The sequence below is a fragment of the Equus asinus genome, unplaced genomic scaffold (assembly GCF_041296235.1).
Source record: "Equus asinus isolate D_3611 breed Donkey unplaced genomic scaffold, EquAss-T2T_v2 contig_89, whole genome shotgun sequence".
Lineage (NCBI taxonomy): Eukaryota > Metazoa > Chordata > Mammalia > Perissodactyla > Equidae > Equus > Equus asinus.
In genome coordinates, this window is record NW_027225543.1 from 535,553 (window position 1) to 556,264 (window position 20,712).

Sequence of the window (20,712 nt, forward strand, 5' to 3'; positions counted from 1 at the left end):
AATCCTCCTCTTTTTGCTGAGGAACACTGGCCCTGAGCTAACATCCGTACCCATCTTCCTCTACTTTATATGTGGGACGCCTGCCACAGCATGGCTGGACAAGCAGTGCATAGGTTGCACCTGGGATCCGAACTGGCCAACCATGGGCCGCCGAAGTGGAACGTGCGAGCTTAACCACTGCGCCACCCAGCCAGCCCCGCAAGTCTTATTTTTTTAATTAATTTATTTTTTATTTTTATTATTATTCATAATACTCAACTAAATCAAGATATAAAATGGTTCTTTGGGCCCACGGTTTTAGTGTCAAAATACCTTAGATTCTAATACTATCAAATAGATAGACCTTAACATTTCATTAAAATATAGTCTCTTTCTCACCAAGTAGATTGAAGTTCTTTACTGTACATAGTGATTCTTAATGAGAAACAAAGGCTTGTTTGTTTTCCTTTACCCTCTTTAGTCTCTTCTGATAGGTAAACATATAAAAACCTTTTCTTTTCTAAAAGAATTGGTGTTATTTTGAGATTTCAGAGCATTTTGAATGGAATTCAAATCTTAACTGAAGTAAAACTTTAATTAAGAAAATTAATGTTTGCATTATCAGAATGTATGTTGATTTGAATTTTTATTGTGCTGCAAAAAAACTCCAAGTAAAATAGTCTGTAAAAGATTTTATGAATGCATAAAAGAAAATTCAAGGATTTTCTAATTATGCAACAAAGTACAAAGAAAAATGATGGCTTACATTTTGTTGCTTACTGTGTATAAAATGACAGGTGAGTTGAGTAAAGTCCCGCTGTGCTCATCAGGGCAGCGACTATCTACATGCAGCTCCAGCAGACACAGGACATTTCCAGAGACAGTACAGACATAGAAATTTCCAGCATCACTGATCGTTCTGTTGGGAAGCGCTGATCTAGTGCAATCCACACAATAACCCATGAAGAGAATACCTTTAATATGACCATTTCACTGCTGAGGCTCAGGGAGAGATGACTTAAACAAGGTCACGTAGCTAGAACGCCGTAGAGCTGGGTATGAACTCAGTTCATCCACTGCCAGGGCCTGTGCGCTTCCAGTCGAACCCTTCTAAGGACCTGCTGCCTTCTAAAGCAATCAAGAAGTTTAAAGGCTGAACAGGGACAAGTAACGAAAGAGAGGAGCACATTGCTTAGATTTTAAAAATCAACACCACAGACTCCTCTCAGTCTACAGCCACCTAGAGTTTCTTGGTATTCAAAGATTTAGAAAGAAGAACTGGAGAGCATCACATTAAAGAGTAAATAGAGAACCTAAAAATAATAGAGATATCATATCTTTAAGCTTCACAAAAACCCCATGATGTAACTGCTTTCAAGGAGGAGGAAACAAAGCTTGGAGAGGCTAAGTAATATGGCCACTGCATAGCCAATGGTGGGAAAGAGCTTGCATTTTAACCCTAATTTGTCCACTTCCAAAGCCCACACACTCTTTTCTGCTGCTCCGTTCAGCCCTGCGGACTTCTGCGTCAATGACTTCAGAGGAGGCTCACTGAGGTTCCTGAACGGGGAAGCTGCGTTTGTACACATGCTAACTCTACTTTTGTTAAGGAAAAGAAAGTAAATGTTATGTCATGCATTTATGTGCACAGATACAGACATTTTTATTTTCTACTAAGTCCTGAATATGGAAAAATCAATAATTAAAAATCAGTTCTATGAAATAATTGAGCTAACCCACGTTTTTTCTCCTCAAGGACAAACTTGTATGGAAGCGGGCGTGCCTTGTTTTGGGGCTGTCTGTGCTGTCGGTGTTCAGCAGTGTGTATCTTGGTTTCCCTGGGTCAGGAGGACTGTGTACGTTGCTCATGGCTTTCCTTGCAGGCATGGGATGGAGCAGTGAAAAGGTGAATTTCATTTTAAGTTCTTCTTCTCATGACTACTTTCTGATTAGATTAGTTTTTTTCCAGATACTTTCATAATATCAAGTTAATAAAATTAATCATAAGAGCTATTTTCTGTACATATACAAACGTATGCCCAAATGCACACATACACTTCCTTTTTTCCTGTTACATACCAATCTATAACTTGATGTTTTTACTTAAAATGTATCATGGTCATATTTCCATGATGCCTCCCTTATTCTTTGTAAGGGTTGCAGAGTATTGCATTGTATAGCTGTACTGTACTTTATTTAACCAGTTTCCTGCCTAAATTTAATTTAACAGACATTTAAATTGTTTCTAATTTTCTGCCAAGACAAAAAGTGCATCAATAAAATATCCTTGCATATACCACTAAGACACTATCAAGTCTAAGAAGCACCATTATTTTACATGCCACCAAGAGAGAAAAAGAATGCTGCCAATTAAACTATGACATCACTTCCTAATTTCAGAAATGAAAAAGTGTGTTTCTTAAAATCAACAAAATATAGCATATCTTTGAGTGTATCTATAGGATTAATTTCTAGAAATAGGATTTCTCTATGAAAGAGTATGCACATTGATACTTTTGATAGTATCAATTTGCCCTTTTTTTAACGTATGCTTTTTAAAAATTTTTTGGTGAGGAAGATTGGCCCTGAGCTAACAGCTATTGCCAATCTTCCTCTTTTTTTCCTCCCCAAAGCCCCAGTACGTAGTTGTATATCCTAGTTGTAGGTCATTCTAGTTCTTCTATGTGGGACGCCGCCACAACATGGCCTGACAAGCGGTGTGTAGTAGGTCTGTGCCCAGGATCCAAACTGGTGAACCCAGGCCGCCAAAGCAGAGTGCACGAACTTAACCACTCAGCCATGCAGCCAGCCCCTTGAGTTGCCCTCTTAAACAGCAGTACCAATTTATATTCCCACCAACAGTTTGTGAAAGGATCTGTTTTTCTGATCTGTGTACTTTCAATCTTTAGATATTTTGCTAATCTGACAGGTGAAAAATGTTTCTCATTATTGATCTGATTTGTATTTCTTTACAAGTGGAGCTAATCATCTTGTCATATATTTACTAGCCAGTTTATTCAAAAGCCTGTGCCCATTTTTTATGATTGTCTGTTTTTCTTACTGACTTTCAAGATCATTAAAATTATTCATTTCCTTTATGTGTATTATGGAAATTAGCTGGTTGCCATTTATTTAATTTCAAGGTACATTTTTATGGATTTGAACTTGAGAGGATCATATACTATTCTGCTTCATGAAGAAATTAGATGTGGGTGACCTAAACTAAATACACATATATCATTTGGGAAAACCAAAGACAACTGTTGAAAATAATTCAGCTTAAAATAATACTACATGAAAAATATATGTTGATTATCAGTCCTGAGGTTGGGTGTGCAGTGCCCTGCAGGTGAGCGGTCTCTGCAGAGGTCTGTAGAGGCAGGGCTTCACTGTGGGCACATGGCACTCCGTTGGAGGCTTTCACTCTCGGGAGGCAAGACATGTGCAGTTGGGCATCCCTTTGCTGTAGAGGAGGGTGGATTGGTGGGGCTGCCTGGAGCCTTGTGTAGATAAGGGACTGAGGCCCCAGGAAAGCAGGCCGCAGTGGATTGGGCTTTGCAGGCAAGGAGCAAGGCTCTGCAGAGCCCTGCTGCAGGCACTGCATGGGCCCAGGGCTGCTGCGTCCTCCTGGGGAGGCTTGGCTGTAAGGCTTATTTCAGGTCTACTTTTTTTTCCTTAGCAGCACCCGTATTATTAAATTCTCCTTTGTGATTTCACGTAACTTAACATCTGACAAGAGGAAAGCTAAAACATAAACTTCCCAGTATAAATTGGGTCCTCTTATCATCCCTCATCTCTTGTAAACATTTGCTCTTGTCAAAATTTGCTTTTCCGTGGCTTCACTTTCCTTGCAGGCCGAGGCAGGTGATCACACATTGCTGTTCAGTCTCGGGTCTGATCTCGGCTCCCTGGCTCCTCGCTGAGCGCTCACTGCTGAGTGCCTTCCATCCTGCCTGGGCTGCTGACCAGCGCACTGCTCTTGGAGCACTCTGGCCCCCTTGTCCGGGACAGAGCTCGCAGTCTTCACTCCGTGAAGGCATGCCACTGTGTGTGCACTGTGACCCTTGTCGAGCATCTGGGAGCTTGCCTGACATTAGCATTTTACAAACTGTCCCTTCACTTTTGAATGGTAACCTTTTTTAGCATTTAAAAAAATAAATTACCAAAGAGAATATTGTTTAGAATAAAGTTTATTTGATTTCTGAGTATGAAAGCGGTATATGCTTATTGTAGAACTTTGAAAAATTTTTTAAAAGTCAGATAAAAGGAAAGAAAAAATGATTTGTAATTTCTCCACCTAAAGCCAACAGCTCTGTAAACTATTTTGGTTTATTTCCTTTCATTTATTCAACAGGAAAATTCTCAAATATGCTTGTAGTAAGTTTCTTCAAATTGAATTTTATAGGTAAATGCTTTCTGTTGTCACTTGTTTAAAAGTCTTCAAAAATTACAACCAACTCATTATATTATACTGTCATGGGTGAAAAGAGGGAAGAGAATTAATCAATTTTTATTGCCACTCCGTATGGCCCTGTGCTAGCCAGTGAGGGGATATTCTCATTTATTCTCATCAAAAAAACCTTTGAAAAAATATTACCATTTACATTTTATAGAGACTGTAAGTCAGAAGGACTTAAATAACATGTCCAAGGTCACAAAATTAGAAAGTGGCACTGGGATTTAACTCAGGTTTATCGACTCCAAAGTGACCAGAATATACCATCATTGTGCAGGGCACGTTTTTATGTTTCGACATCTATTCGAATAACATATAGCAAGTGTATTAAAAACATTATACTTCCAAACTTTGCAATTTCAGATTGTTTGTAAATTAATAAATGATAGGATAAAAAATAAACAGTGAAAAGGAACCATATCATTTGGAATAGAACATAAAAGAGTAGTTTTAGCAACAGACGTCGAGGGGAAGACGGGTGCCCACCGCAAGTGGACGTGAGCCACTCGCGCAGAAGACAAGGGAGGGGGCCCGGCCAGTTCCGGTTACACGATTCTTCAGAAAACGAGGATGTGAGTCATGTAGAAAAGACCGTTATAAACCAAACAAATCATCTGTTTTTCTGCATTTGCCATAACTTTGCCTGAATTGCCAGCAGCCTGGCTGATTACATAGAAGATCAATGTAATCCCAAAACCCGGAGAGAGAACTGACAGCTTTTTTTTTCATATTTACCTCTGGTTAATCTCCTATGTATGTCTCTTTACACACACACACACACACACACACACACACGTGGATGCACCATAAGCTTTTTAAAACCAGTCTCTGCTATTTTAAATTATGCTGAAATCCAATATCGTTTCCTTAGGGCAGATTCTTAATGCTAAATTTTTTGGGTCAAATAACATGAACATTTTTAGGTTTTTGACACGTATTACCAAACTGGTTGCTTTCTAGAGTTGTATCCATTTACTTTTCCACCAGTAATATGTGAGGTACCTATATCATTACATCGTCATCAGCTTAGAATAATGTTTATCCAACTTTAGCACCACCTGGAAGTCTTGTTAAATTGGACTTGTGGACCCCACTCCTGAATTTCTGATTTAGTTAGACTACGGTGGGGCCTGAGAATGTGTACTTCTGATCAGTTACCAGGTGATGCTGATGCTGCTTCCCTGGGGACCACACTTTGTGAAACACTGCCTTAGAATATTATTGTTTTTAATTTTTATCCTTACTGATAGTCAAAAGTGGTATCTTTTTTTGTTTTATGCCTCCTTGCTTAACAATAAAATTGAATGCTTTTTCATATATTTAGCTATTTGTATTTTTTCTTTTTCTTTGATAGGTTTTTTGTCCATTATCTCCTAAAGTTGAATGTACTGATTATATATACGATATTAGCCCTTTGTGCCTTTTTTTATTGTTCATTTTTAACACACAAATATCTTATAGTTTCACGTGGTCCGATCTATCAATCTCTTATTATGACCTTTCCTCAGTTTATTTTTTCTTAAAGATTCCTTTCCTAGTGAAATCTTACCTATGTTATCTCATTTATTCTTTGCAATAACCTTGAGAGGTAGATATGAGACCCATTTTACAAATGAGGATACCAAGGCCTAGAGATAGTAGATAGAGTGCCTAAGGTCACCAAGCTAATAAGTGGCAGAGCCAGGATGAAAACACACTGTTTGAGTATATGAAAATGATTTCCTAAAGACAGGGTAAAAAAACCTTCATTGAATCACTTATATGGCAGACACTCTCCATATCTTTTCTAATTTAGTACTCAGGCAAGTCCCTACTTCTGGAGGCACCAAATCAATGAGTCCAGGTTTTGGACTGCTTTTCCTCCTTGTTCCATGGTGTAGCATAGGGTCTGAGCACTCAGACTTCCTGGATTAAGCTCAGCCCTACACCTGAGTAGCTGTATGCCCATGTACAAAGTATCTGACTTCTCAGTCTTCGATTTCCATATCTCTCAAGTGGGGAATGATAATAGCAACAACTTCATAGAGTGGAGGATTAAGTGAAATAATCTATATAAGGCAAAGTGCTTAGTCAGAACACACTAATAATTTTTATGACTATCTCTGAGCAGCACAATGTAATAAAAAGAGCATAAAATTTAATCTATGGAAATTGGGATTCCAGTCCCAGAGATTCTACTGTCTAGATGTGTAATCCCAAGCAAGTCACTTACCTTCTCTAATACTCAGTTTCCTCAACTGTACACTGAAAAAAATAATAATAATCACTAAAGAATTATTGTGGCTATTATGTGGGAAAATGGAAATAAAACACTTGTAAACTCAGTGCTGTAGCTATATTGTTGTTGAATTATGCTTTGACAAGCTACAATATTTTATAAAATTTTGTTTGCGCCTGTAGTTTTCTGACATTATCTCATACTTTCCTGCTTGGTTTTCCTTATAATCTTGCCATTATTGTATTCAAATGCACTCACTTTTTTAAGGCCTTTTTCATCTATATTTTTCATCTGTTTTCAAATGCAGTGCTTCTTCTGATGACTTTAACAGCTACAGGATGTTTTTCTTGATATATTTTCAATCTTCTGAATCTTGAAATCTTCTCTCTAAGAAGAGAAGTGTCAGCTTAAGTAGATATTTAACTCATGATGAAACTTCTGTTTCTCTTAACTTTCTCTTTTTGTCCATAATGGAAAGTGATTTCCATTGTTGAAGATTCTTACTAATGGTGCATACAGATAGGTAAAGTGGCCTTAACTTTCAGTGGACACCACAGTCTTCATTCCTCTGAACTCATGTCTTCTTTTGTACTTAGCCTATTTGATGACTCCTTTTTCTTTCTTTTTTTTTTCCTGAGGAAGATTCACCCTGAGCTAATATCCATTGCCAATCTTCTTCTTTTTATTTTTGCTTGGGGAAGATTGTCACTGAGCTAACATCTGCACCAGTCTTCCTCTACTTTGTATGTGGGTCACCACCACAGCATGGCTGATGAATGGTGTAGGTCCACGCCTGGGATCTGAACCTGCAAACCTGGGCCACCAAAGTGGAGTGTGCCAAACTTAACTACCACACCACGGGGCCAGCCCCTCTATTTTCTTTATAAACAGATTCATTTTAGTTTTGAAGTTACAAAAAAACCCACAAGAAGGTACATTGTGGCTCCTCTCTCATCTTTAAGTTTTACAATATATAGGGCCATGTCTGATATTAAATTAGTCTACAGTATTACAATCAAAAACCAAATCGTGGGGCCAGCCCTGGTGGTCTAGTGATTAAGTTCAGCATGCTCCGCTTTGGTGGTCTGGGTTCAGTTCCCAGGCACAGATGTACACCACTTGTCTATCAGTGGCCATGCTGTGACAGCAGCTCACATACAAAATAGAGGAAGACTGGCAACTGATGTTGGCTCAGGGCGAATCTTCCTCAGCGAGAAAAAAAAAAAAAACCAAATTGTGGCCTTTGTCCAAGTTTAGAAATAAAAACAATTTGATAGAGAAAACTCAATATGCCTCTGCCTTCATTGGAGTTCTCAGTACATGAAATACTTTCGAGGACTTCTGTTAAGCCATTAGTCATGGCAACAGAAGGCTAAGTAACCTAAAATTAATAGAGTTGATTTTTGTTCTTTACAACTATGGATATCAGCTAAAGTCTGAACTTTAGCTATGATATACTCTAAAAACTAAATTAAAAAGTAAAATTTAAAGATATGTAGAAGGGTGGCATCTGGACCTTAGTTTGGCAGACGATTCACTGTCATTAAGTGATAAAGGATCTTGGACGTTATCTAATGTAAACCTCTCATTTTACAAATGAGGAAAATTAGGTGCTGAGAGGCGAGTGGCTTGCAGTTGGTGTGTGGCAGAATTTGAACCTCAGTCATGATCTGATTCCTTACGATGTGAAAACATAACTTTATAATGATATAGGAATAGAACTATATAAATAAATCAACCAACCCCTCATATACGGTGTCTTTAAACATTTATAAACTAAGAGGAAATAGAATCTTCACCTTAATAAACATACCAGAAATAACAAAAATTAAGAAAATAGGGAAACGAGGTAATCCTCCTTTGTCAAACTGCTGAGTACGTAAATGAAAGTATAGATCCTTAGATGTGTAAAAATGGTAAAAAAATGTTAAAATGTCGTTCAAAAACATAGATTCTTATTAGTTGATTGAAAAAATCTGTTAAATGTAAATTCTTAGACACTGTTAAGGGTACTGCTAAATTGCCCTACAAAAAAAGCATTATCAATTTGCTCTCCTACCAATTGCTTAGTTTCCTTACAGTCTTATAAATACTAGACATTATTAAAACTTTTTAGTGTTTTTTTCCAATATGATGGCTCCCCCCCCAAAAAAATATATGGTATATCATTTTAATTTGTGTTTCTCTGATTACTGAGTTTTAGTATCTCATGTTTTTTGGCCCTTGTGTTTCTTCTGGTACAAATTACTTGTGTGTATGCCTTGCCCATTTTTCGATTAGGTTCTATGTCTTTTTCTTATTGATTGGATATTGCTCCTTATTCTGTTACACATGGTACAGATATTTTCCCCTGGTTTGTCACCTATCCTTTTTTATGGTTTCTTTTGCCACAAAATATTTTCGTTTTATTCTAGTCAATTATGTCAATCTTTTCCAAGGGTTTTTGTATTGTGTGTCATAAAGTTAGTACTTATATCAATTAGGGTCTTAGAAGGAATGAGAAACCATATAGTAACTGGAATAGGGAAAGCTTATTATTAACCATACTAGGGATTGTCTTGTAAGATGTAAAGAGGCCCCTAAAGAATATAGGAATAGCAGCTATAAACCCCTAGGGCTGAGATGCAGCATCCGCTTCCACCTCCCCACCCCACCCCACCTACTTCGGCACCCAGGGCTGAGAATCCAAGCCTTGTTAGAGCCTTGGTTCACTGGATGGCAGAGAAGTCACCATGGTACCCTGCCTGCAGAAGTTGCTGGAAATCTACCCTCTAAAGGTGTATGGGGTGGTATGTTGCCCAGGGCAGTTGGCTATGAAATCACCCGAGGAGGAGGCTGGGGGCAGCTGCTGACCGCTGAGTGCTGCTGGCCGCCATACACCCTAGGAGCCTGGCTCTGGAGAAGCCACCCGGGCTGCAGGACCCGGTGCGGAAGCATCCTGCTAGGAGGAGCCACCGAACCAGACGAGCGCCTTCCTCTTGGAGTAGCTCTTGGGCGCCCTCTAGTGGCAAAATTTAATATGGTCCAGCTAGCAAAGGGGAAAGACTTAAAAGGGTCCAGCTCCATCTTCTTTTTTTTTTTTTTTTTGAGATTTTATTTTTCCCAAGCCCCCCGGTACATAGTTGTGTGTTTTTAGTTGTGGGTCCTTCCAGTTGTGGCATGCGGGATGCCACCCCAGCATGGCTTGTTGAGCAGCGCCACGTCCACATCCAGAAATCGAACTGGCGAAACCCGCGGCCGCCAAAGCAGAGCGCGCGAACTTAACTACTCGGCCACTGGGCCAGCCCCTGGCTCCATCTTCTGCAGAGCAACAATTGAAAGGAGGATTTGGAGCCGAGGGGCAGTAAGTTAATAACTGGCACAGCACTTCACTATACCGGAATTTTATTTTTGTGCATGATTTGAGATAGTCATAAACAGTATTCTTTTATAATAAAATAAAATTGGAAACAACTTAAAGGTCTATTAATAAAGAAATGGTTGAATAAACTATGGTACTTCCATATCATACATTATTATGCAGCAATAAGGTGCATTTCTAGATATATGTATAAATATTACAAGATCTTTTAATCATATTGTTGAGTGAAAATTAACTATAAAGTAATACTAAGTATTATGGACACACACATCATGTATTCAGAAGTCGAAGTCCTCCTGAGATGACTTGATGAGATTCTTTATAGTTAACATCCTTTTGCAAACCAACACCAACGCACCTTATGTAATACCTTAACTGTTAGAAGTATCTTTATGCAATTTTTTGCTGTATTCTAGCTACCTTCTTATTTATAGATGCCACATAGATAAAGCCTATCTCAGGTCAAATTGACTCAGATTTCAAATTAGTAAAATTCTTAGATCTTCTAACTTCACATAATAAAAATCCCTGTATGTGTATGTGTGTTTCTTTTAGGCAGAGGTTGAAAAGATTACTGCAGTGGCCTGGGATATCTTCCAGCCCCTTCTCTTTGGACTGATTGGAGCAGAGGTATCTATTGCATCTCTCAGACCAGAAACTGTGGGTGAGAATTTCAAAGTAGTGTTTTTGCTAAAATCAACTTTTTATATTCAGTTGTAGTATCTGTAGTAGGTTTATATTTGGTGGTTCCCATTGTCACAATTATATAAAAAGTTAATACTGATCTTTTAAGCAGTTGGTTAGAAAAGAATGTTTGTCAATCTAAGACAGTAAATTTTATGCCTTCAATATTGTTGCTTGTAAAGAAAAGTGTCGCTCTTAACTACTATCAAGAAAATGCAGGCCTTAAAATTTTTTTCCAACGATAAGAATGTTCATCTAGGCTTGTCCTGATCAAGGGCCAGAATTTTAAAGATAATTAGGCAGTTCTATAATATGTATCCATGGGATAGAAATGTTTGTTCATTCATTCTTTTATTCATTCATACATTCAAAAGCCATCATATTAAAACTGTTGACTTTTAGTACCATACTCAAAAATTAATTTGTACACGTATACAGATGGTCCCCGACTGACGATGGTTTGACTTAGGATTTTTTGACTTTACCATGGTATGAAAGTGATATGCAGTCATTAGAAACCATACTTCGAATTTTGAATTTTGATCTTTTCCCCGGCTAGCGATATGCCATATGATCCTTTCTCGAGATGCTGGGCAGCCGCCAGTGAGCTGCAGCTCTAGTCACCACAGGATCATGAGGGCAAACGACCCATACACTTCTACCCTTTCTGTTTCTCAGTTTCAGTAAGTATTCAAGAAATTACATAAGATAGTGAACATTTTATTATCAAATAGGCTTTGTATTGGATGATTGCCTAACTGTAGGCTAATGTAAGTGTTCCTAGTACATTTAAGGTAGGCTAGGCTAAGGTATGATATTTGGTAGGTTAGGTGTATTAAATGCATTTTTTTCTTTTTCTTTCTTTCTTTCTTTCTTTTGGTGAGGAAGATTGGCCCTGAGCTAACATCTGTTGCCAATCTTCCTCTTTTTGCTTGAGGAAGATTGTCGCTGAGCTAACACCTGTGCCAGTCTTCTTCTAATTTGTATGTGGGATACCGCCACGGCATGACTTGAGAGCGGTGCTAGGTCCACACCTGGGATCCAAGCCTGGGAACCCTGGGCTGCTGAAGCGGCAGGTGCGAACTTAACCACTATGCCACCAGGCCAGCCCAAAGTGTATTTTTGACTTACAATATTTTGACTTAAAGTTGACTTTCAACTTATGATTGGTTTATCAGGATGTAACCCCATCGTACATCAAGAAAGACCTGTACTCATTATTTCCTTCTTTTCTTGCATCACAGTATTATTCCGTCCATACTAGGGATCCCATCCCTGCCACCTCCTTCTAGATCTCACACAGAGTCTCCCCTTTTTCTGACACATCTTCAGATATCCTTGTCACAGCTTTCTCTTCTGCAGAATTGAAACAGATTTTAATCTCTCCTATCTTAAAATAGTATCTTTCTATTCTGACGCATGTGACAACATAGATGAACCTGAGGACATTACACTGGGTAAGATAAGCCAGTTACAGAAAGACAAATCCCGCATGATCCCACTCCTGTGAGGCATCCAGAGGAGTCAAATTCATAAGGACAGAAAGGAGAGCGGTGGCTGCCAGGGTTTAGGCGGGGAAATGGGGACTTGCTGTTTAATGGGTGTAGAGTTTCAGCTTTGCAAGATGAAAATGTTCTGGAGATTGGTTGCACAAAAATGTGAGTGTTTAACTTAATGCTGCTGAACTGTACACTTAAAAATTGTTAAGATGGTAAATTTTACGTGTATTTTACCACAGTCAAAATTTGAATAAATATATATACATATATATATATATATCCCTTCTTCATTTCACTTCCCCCCTCACCTACCACTCTCTCTCTCTCTTCCTCTTTTCAAACTTTTCTAAAGAGGTAACTGTGTCCCCCTTTTCCATTTCAACTCTCATGCCCTCCCTCAGAACATTTCAGCCCAGCTTCTGCCCCATTCCACAACCAGCCCCGCCCTCACCACGGTCGTATTGCTGGATACACGAAATACGTGTTAGTCTTGACTTGACTTGATCTCTCAGCAGCATTGGACGCTATTGACCTCTTTACAACACTTTTTACGTTGAATTTTTACATTTTCCAGTGCCCTCTGAGTCTTCCTTTACACTATATATGGCTTAAGTGCTGCTCTTCCTCCAAGTTCTTTCAAAAGATTTCTACACTTCACGCTGGGTATCATTTCTCTGAGCTCAGCTACACTCAGTGGCTTCGATTATAAACTATGTAATTGCAAAATCTTTATCTCGAATTCAACATAGCCAGTTGCTGCTTGGACATCACCACTTGTAAATCCCACAAAACTTGAGGCTCAGTGTGTCCAAGGCTTCCTCATCATCCTCCCCAGACTGCTCCCTCCTGGGAATGGGATCGTCCCTTTTGTATCTTGTACTTAAGGCAACAAATACTTTTGAAAATCTACCACGCTGGGAAAAATACCCTCCAATAAAGAGCCACAGAACCTTTTCATAAAGAAACCATGTTGCAGATTCACAATAGAGCATCAAGCAATGTCTGTCTGGTGTTTTACCAGCCTCTTGAACTTGAGAAAGTTATTTATCCTTTCTGATCTTCATTTTTTTTCAACTGTAAAGTGAGAATAATTACTCCACAGGTTGTAAAGACTAAGTAAAGAGATGCATTTAAAGCTTAATACAGAACCTAGCACAGAGCAAGCACTCAACAAATGTTACTTTTTCAAAAACCACCCTATTACCTAGTACTCACCTTAGCTTTGCCTTTCTCAGGTCCGGTAGCTTGCCTTGCCCTAGTCACAATCTCTTATTTTGCAAATCAGAATGAACTTACCTTTATCAGCAAAGGATTCTGAAGGACTGAACGAAGTAGCTGTACACATCAGCCAGGGTGATGGGCAGTCAGTGCACACACCAGTATGGGGAAACAGGTGTAGAAGCCAGTGTCTATTCTGACTGGTCAGTGCCCAGCCAGCTCTCTTCTGACTGCCTGATTGCCTCCATACTTGCTGATAAATATTTTGAATATCACCTCTGGTCTTATCCTCTGTAAAGAATTCTCAACCACTTTGATGAAAATATTAAGTTTTTTCTCTTCTGCGCCCTCTTACCGGTATATTTACACTGCACTCACCTTTTGGTTCTTTATGTTTCTGTCTTCCTCTGACTTTGGAGTTCATGGAGGCAAAGTCTGTACGTTATGCGTGTTTGGGTATCAGAACCTAGTCCAAATTCTGTTATGCGTAGTTATAGTTTAATAAATTCTTGTTAAATAAACACATGGGAAAAAGTGTGGTTCTTGCTATAAAGCATAAGATAAATAACATTCAAATCTCCTTTGTGGAAATTCAAATATATTTAGTTAATTTCTGGCTTTAATTTAGGGCAAATACCTTCTTTTAAACAAATGGTCTGATTGATCCTTAATATTGATGTTTTGACAAATTATGCCTAATCATTTTTGTCTTTTTAATTTTTTAATGTTTTTAGATTATTTCTGTTGATAGAATTTTGAATCAATAATCAGGAGATTCCATTTCTTCCCCAGTATTTCGTTATGTCTAAAAATTGAGTATTTCTTACAGGCCTTTGTGTTGCCACCCTGGGTATTGCAGTACTGATACGAATTTTGACTACATTTCTGATGGTGTGTTTTGCTGGTTTTAACATAAAGGAAAAGATATTTATTTCATTTGCATGGCTTCCAAAGGCCACAGTCCAGGTAATGATGGATCTTAACTCCTATTTCAATATGATCCCTTAAAATTTTGAATAAGAGGGCTTGTCCAAATTTGGTGAACAAAAGTAACAAGTTTGATTTATGAAAAGAATTTTTACTAATCTACTCTAAAAGTTTTATTTTTGGTATGCTGATTCCTTTAATATGATGGCTCATTTAAATTTCTTTAGATCTCCAGGGTACAACTGAAAATCCAATAAATCCCTATGTTACTAGAAAGCAGTAGTAGAGGGAGGGAAGAGTTTGAATTTTCATCAGTCAGAGCTCTCTGAATCACCTAGAGATTTTTCGTTTTGATGTCTTCTAAGAAGAGAGTGAAACAGAAATAGCGCGGCCCATGTTAGTGTTTGGAAATACTTCACTGTCAATATGATTGATGATCAGTTATGCTCAACCTCGGTCTTTATATATAATGGAGAAAGATTTATTGAGAAACAACTCAGAAAATGCTTTATTGATTTCCTAGATTATTAGTTAATATTAAATTTTTCAAACTAGCTGTACTTCCTGTCAGTTGTCTCAATCACATGACCCAAAATTTGTGCACTCTAACAAGGCACTAACAGGTGCTTGAAATTATTGACCATGCATTTGGTAGAATACCTATAATTGCTAATTAAATTAGAACTGTATAGATTATCATTTGTTGCAAATAGCCCTGATTGTATTGTATATTTTCAGACTAATTATAGCAAACAAGATCTAACTGTTGCATCCTTGATTATTTTGCAATTATTTAAATATGTAAATTTCTATTTCATGAGATGAAAATCAGATATTTTTAATTTAGGAAACTTTGAGGGTTGTGTATGCTCTGTAACTATATGCCAGATTTGGTGTGGCTATAGGTTTGGGCATTATCCCAGAGAAGTTTTTTTTTCATCAGACTTTGAAAGATGTCTGGGACATAATGGCTAAGAATACTGTGAGGTTTATATGGTACAATAAGTGGAATAGTTTCTCCCTCAGTGTCTCCAGCTTCTACACTACTTCTGGTAACTTTATTAGGTAACTATCAAAATAATTACTCTAGTAGCTTTGGTTTGAAAGATTTGTTTCTAAAGGTTAAAATTTGAAAGACAGCACTTTCCTGCTGTCAAAGCAAATTTATAATAAGGAGAAATTATCTTGGATGTGGTGAATAATGTATGTACTGTGAAGCAAGTATTGTATGGAATTTTCTTTTTTCTTCTTTTGCCACTGCCTAAGAAACAAGACTTTCTTGTATGTTTTTTTCCATATTAGTGTTCTTCAAACTTTTTGGTCCATGACCTGCTGTAAGAAATATATTTTAAATCACAATATATTTTAAATCAGCATACCTACAAACCTCAAAACATACACACACAACGGAGAACTGAAAGAGAAATATACATTGTAATGAGTGCAGTTCTTGCCAAGAATTCTTGAAATGTTGAATTAGTTATGGTACAAGGAACCTGAAATAACAAAGAGCCCTCACATACAGGGACTAAGTGAGATAGATTTTTCCTTCTCTCCCACCAGCAGTCCAGCATGGACACTCCAGAGCTGGCAGGGTGACACTGTCCTCAGCATGTGCCTTCCATCAGTTCACCATTTCTCATCAGGGGGAAGGGGAAAAAGAATGATGTGCAAGTGTCCATTTCTCTTCAGGGAACAATCCAAAAGTAGCATTTATCACTTCTGCTCACCTCTCAGTGGCCAGAACTTAGATATATAGCTTCATCTAGTTGCAAAGAAGGATGAAAAAAAGTCTTGGTTTGGACAGCAATGTGACCAGCTAACACTCAGGAGTTCTAGTTTAGAAGGGAAAAGGGGCATTCAGATATTTGTGGGCAATTAGTAGTCTCTGCCATTGTGTCTCATCCACACCAGCATTCTCTCTTCTGATTCATTGTCCTAGAGGACAACATTGTTGTGTTTTGTGGAATAAGGGAATAACCAGATTGATTAATATATTATTTTCCCAAGTGCACTAATATGGCATTTTGCCTCTAAAAGAAAATGAAGGTTTTCATAATACTTCCCAGTAGACAAATTTTAAATAAAACATTTCACCAAGACCTAAGGCAAAGAGTTCACCAAATACCTAATAAGATTACCTTCAAGTTTTGACAGTGCCTACCACTTTCAGGTTTCTTTATGTTTAACAATTAGTTTAGCTCTATAGCAATACATATTCTTATGTTTTTTCATTTAAAACTTTGCCATCTTCCAGTAAGTATCACTAAACTTTTTTTAAAAGATTGGTATCTGAGCTAACATCTGCTGCCAATCTTCTTTTTTCTTCTTCTTCTTCTCCCCAAAGCCCCTCAGTACACAGTTGTGCATTCTAGTTGTGAGTGCCTCTGGTTGCGCTATGTGGGACGCCGCCTCAGCATGGCCTGATGAGCGGTACCATGTCCACCCCCAAACTAGCAAAACTCTCAGCCGCTGAAGTGGAATATGCAAACTTAACCACTCGGCCACAGGGCTCACTGCACTTTTTCATCTTGTTCTTTTTTAATTCCAGATTCCTGAAGATAAAAGAGTGAGATGACCAGTGACTTTCTTTACTCATAAGGAATTTAGTATACAGAATCGTCTTATAGTCAATTATATCATGAGGCTGTATTTACCTTGTGTTTTGAAATATATTTGCCTGATATTTTTGTAACCCTGCCTTCTGCAACTAAGTACATATGAATCACCATCCCTTCCCCATGCCAGGGCAGGAGAATTTTCAGAATACCAAAACCAATTGCAGTACACTTTGAAAGAAAGAACTTTCTTAGTTGAACAAAAGAACAAGCAGTTTGTTTTTGCAAATGATAAAATAATTCACCTTTTTTCTATGTGCCTGTCTTATATGCCTGTGTCCAACTTTACCATTAAACTTTTACAGGCTGCAATAGGATCCGTGGCCTTGGACACAGCAAGGTCACATGGAGAGAAACAATTAGAAGAATATGGAATGGATGTGTTGACAGTGGCATTTTTGTCCATCCTCATCACAGCCCCAATTGGAAGTCTCCTCATTGGTTTGCTGGGTCCCAGGCTTCTCCAGAAAGCTGCACATCAAAATAATGATGGAGAAGTTCGAGGAGAGCCCTCTGAAGAAGTTTAGAGGTGAAAAGAGAGAATGCTAAATATATGATTAGAAAGCTGTACCAGAGGCTGCTTTTATCAAGATAGATATTGAAATATATAATATTTAAGCTTAAAATGTAACAGAACTTAAAGTGTGGTTATTTCTTTAAACAGCATTTTCAGCCATTACCCTTTCCATGTAGGTGGTAATGTTCTACATTTCTAGCCTGATTTCTCTATCTTCTTCTTTTTGCTTCAAACACTCCATCATTATCTTAATCTGTGTGGGGAGAAATACTCTTTAATGTACTACCACGATATCAGATTAACAGGGGAAAGACCGAGTTCGGTGTGGCGTTCTGCTGGCCAACAGCTCGCTCTGAGTGACTGTTGCCGCCACAGTTTTATGATGCGTGGCCACCTAGCCTCTCATGCCTTGAGTTGTTTTTGGATCCTCTTTTCTTTTTAAATACATTGTAATCTCTCATCAGTTTCTCCCCTCGCTTTCCCTGTTAATCTGCCTCTTCTCCATTTCTGCCCCTCTTACTACCTTTCTGTGAAGTATTGTAACTGATTGGCCCCACCAAAATTTTTATGTACACAAAGTATCTTCATTGGCTCTTCCTCTTGCACCTATTTGGATGACAAAAGCCCTCATTCAACTTCCTGCCTGGCTCCACAGAGTCCCCCACTTCAGTGGCCCCTCTGAGTTTGCCTCCCGCTAAGACGTGCCCTGGTCTAGCCCTTTCTTAGTTGTTTCTTGTGACCCACGTCTTCAGGCTCTTCCTGTTCTCTAGGTGACAGAGAGCCAATTTTCAAATCTATGCCACTCTCAAGAATATCATATTAATCAGGGTAAGTTAAGCTGCTATAATGAAGAAACAAGAAATACAGTACTTAAAAGAAAATGGAAATTTATTTACCTCTCATGAAACTGGCTGCCTGGTCGATGCTGACAGGGTTACTCTGCTCATGAGGTCTACTGAGATTTGTGTCCTTTTTTTTTTCGGAGGAAGATTAGCTAACATCTGCTGCCAATCCTACTCTTTTTGCTGAGGAAGGCTGGCCCTGAGCTAACATCTGTGCCCATCTTCCTCTACTTTATATGTGGGACGCCTGCCACAGCATGGCTTGCCAAGTGGTGCCATGTCCGCACCCAGGATCCGAACCAGCGAACCCTGGGGCCGCCAAAGTGGAATGTGCGAACTTAACCGCTGCGTCACCAGGCCAGCCCCGATTTGTGTCCTTCTGTCTTGATGTTCCGCCACGCCCTAGCTTAGGACACAGGTTGGAAGTAGATCTCTCCCATGTCTCCTTTCTAGCCTTCAGGAAGAAGGAAAAAAGAAAGTCCAAGGCAAGCAATTTATTTTTAAGAAAGTTGTGAGGAAGTTAGACACATCTCTTCTCTTACCTTCTATTGGTGATAACCACACCCAGCTATGAGGAAGCTGAGAAGTGTCTGTCAATAAACATTCACATTCCTATGAAGATGGAAAGATCAGATTTGGGAGTCAGAGGTACCATTGTATTGGGTGTTACCATCACTTAGTAGCATGTTCTTGCATGTTAACAAGGGCTTTCTAAAGATAGTACCTTTGACCAAAAAACTGACTTCTGTGGCAGGAATTTCAGACGTTGTGACATGACAACAGAGATGATATTAGAAGAAAGGCTTATCTGCATAGGTCATATTTTATCCCACTTATTCAACAGACCATCTTGGCTTTTGTGTATCACCCGTAAGTTTCTCTTTAGTCTAGGTCAACTCCTGCCTAGTTGCTAGAATAATCATGTTTAAATACAGTTTACACCTTTTATCATGCTGTATACCTGAAGCGTTTATTACTTATCACTTCCCATCTAAACTCTTTAATCTAGAATTTGAAGTTGAAGCTAATCTTGAAGGAGATATTAAATACGTATTAAATGAATGAATTAGAATCTTCTGATCCCACCAAGCTGATCTGCATATAGCCTGTCCACTCCTCTCGTCATTAGACTACCATTCCAGCCACTGCCACCATGACTTTCACCCCTGTCCAAAACTAGCTTAATTCTTATTAAGCTAACACAATATGAAGCCTTAACAGGCTTAATTTTTATGTCAGCCTGACACTGGTTACTCCATGGTAATATATTCCCTTAGTGTTTGTGCTGTCAGTTTGGACTGGGTTAATTCATGCCAAAGTTCAGACAGATGTTTCAAACTGCACTTCGTTGGTTAGGTGCCCCTTGGTGGTACCATAAACCGAATGCTCGTCTGGTCCTCCACTTTCACAGACTCTGAAACTAGATCCATTCAACAAATACTTACTAAAGGGCTTTGGTGACCCAGGCACATTATTAAGACTAATATTGTTCGTGTCCTTAAGGATCTGACAGTCTGATAGAAGAGAGAGACAATTAAACAAGAGATTGAAGAATGGTGTGATAAGTGCTGTGAGGCAAGAAGTACAGGAGTGCTAGGGAGCTCGCAGCAGGAGCCCCCAGCTAATCCAGGGGGTGGCCTCGGCTGGGACATGGGGGACGATGAGGACCTGGACAGCAAAGGGCACGTGAGACCGAAGGGCGCAGCAGTTAGCGCTCGTTCCCACCTTCACCAGTAGTTTAAGTACCAGGCTTTGAATACTTACTAACTTATACAAAGTACAGTTAGTATAAGTAAATGAGAATGTTATTATAAATATCCAAGTCCCCAAAGAAGTATCAGAAATGGAACTTCAGTGTGAAGAAATAGTTGAAGAGCCCACTAAGCCCCTGCCGATAGCGTGTTCCATTTTGCACAGCAGGCAGCAAGCTCTTTCCTCCCTCTCCTCGGTGGATGGCCACTGTCTAAATCTCTGTGACTCTGTCCAGTACTGGCCTCTGCAGGGCTCACCGTGTGAAGTCTCAGGTTCATCACCACATCCTAAGTCACAGCTCTTGACTTGGTTGGTGAACTCAGAGTTAACTTGATACAGAGTGTTGACTCCCACCAAGCTAATTTACTCCACCCCAACCACAGATAGAAAGGGTTACTTTAACCTCTGGGTGCCTGAAAGAAGGCTGTATGTACCCTACACACACTTCTGTCAGAGGACTTAGAACCTTTTTTCAGTTTTTTTTTTTTTTTACAGGTTTGTCTCCTATTAAATCAGCCCCTTAGGGGTGGGAGCCTTGCCTTGGTCATCTTTGAATCCTCAGCACTTTGCACAGGGCATGGAACACAGTAGGCATTTAATAAATGTTTGTTGACCAAATCAGGAGATCCTCTTCCAGTATC

At 38.9% G+C, this 20,712-nt stretch overlaps 1 pseudogene; it reads left to right on the forward strand.

The window, feature by feature from the left end:
- The window catches only part of LOC139044492 (sodium/hydrogen exchanger 9B2-like), a 52,092-nt pseudogene extending 34,496 nt beyond the window's left edge, over positions 1 to 17,596 (forward strand).
- Positions 17,597 to 20,712: the final 3,116 nt, after the last annotated feature.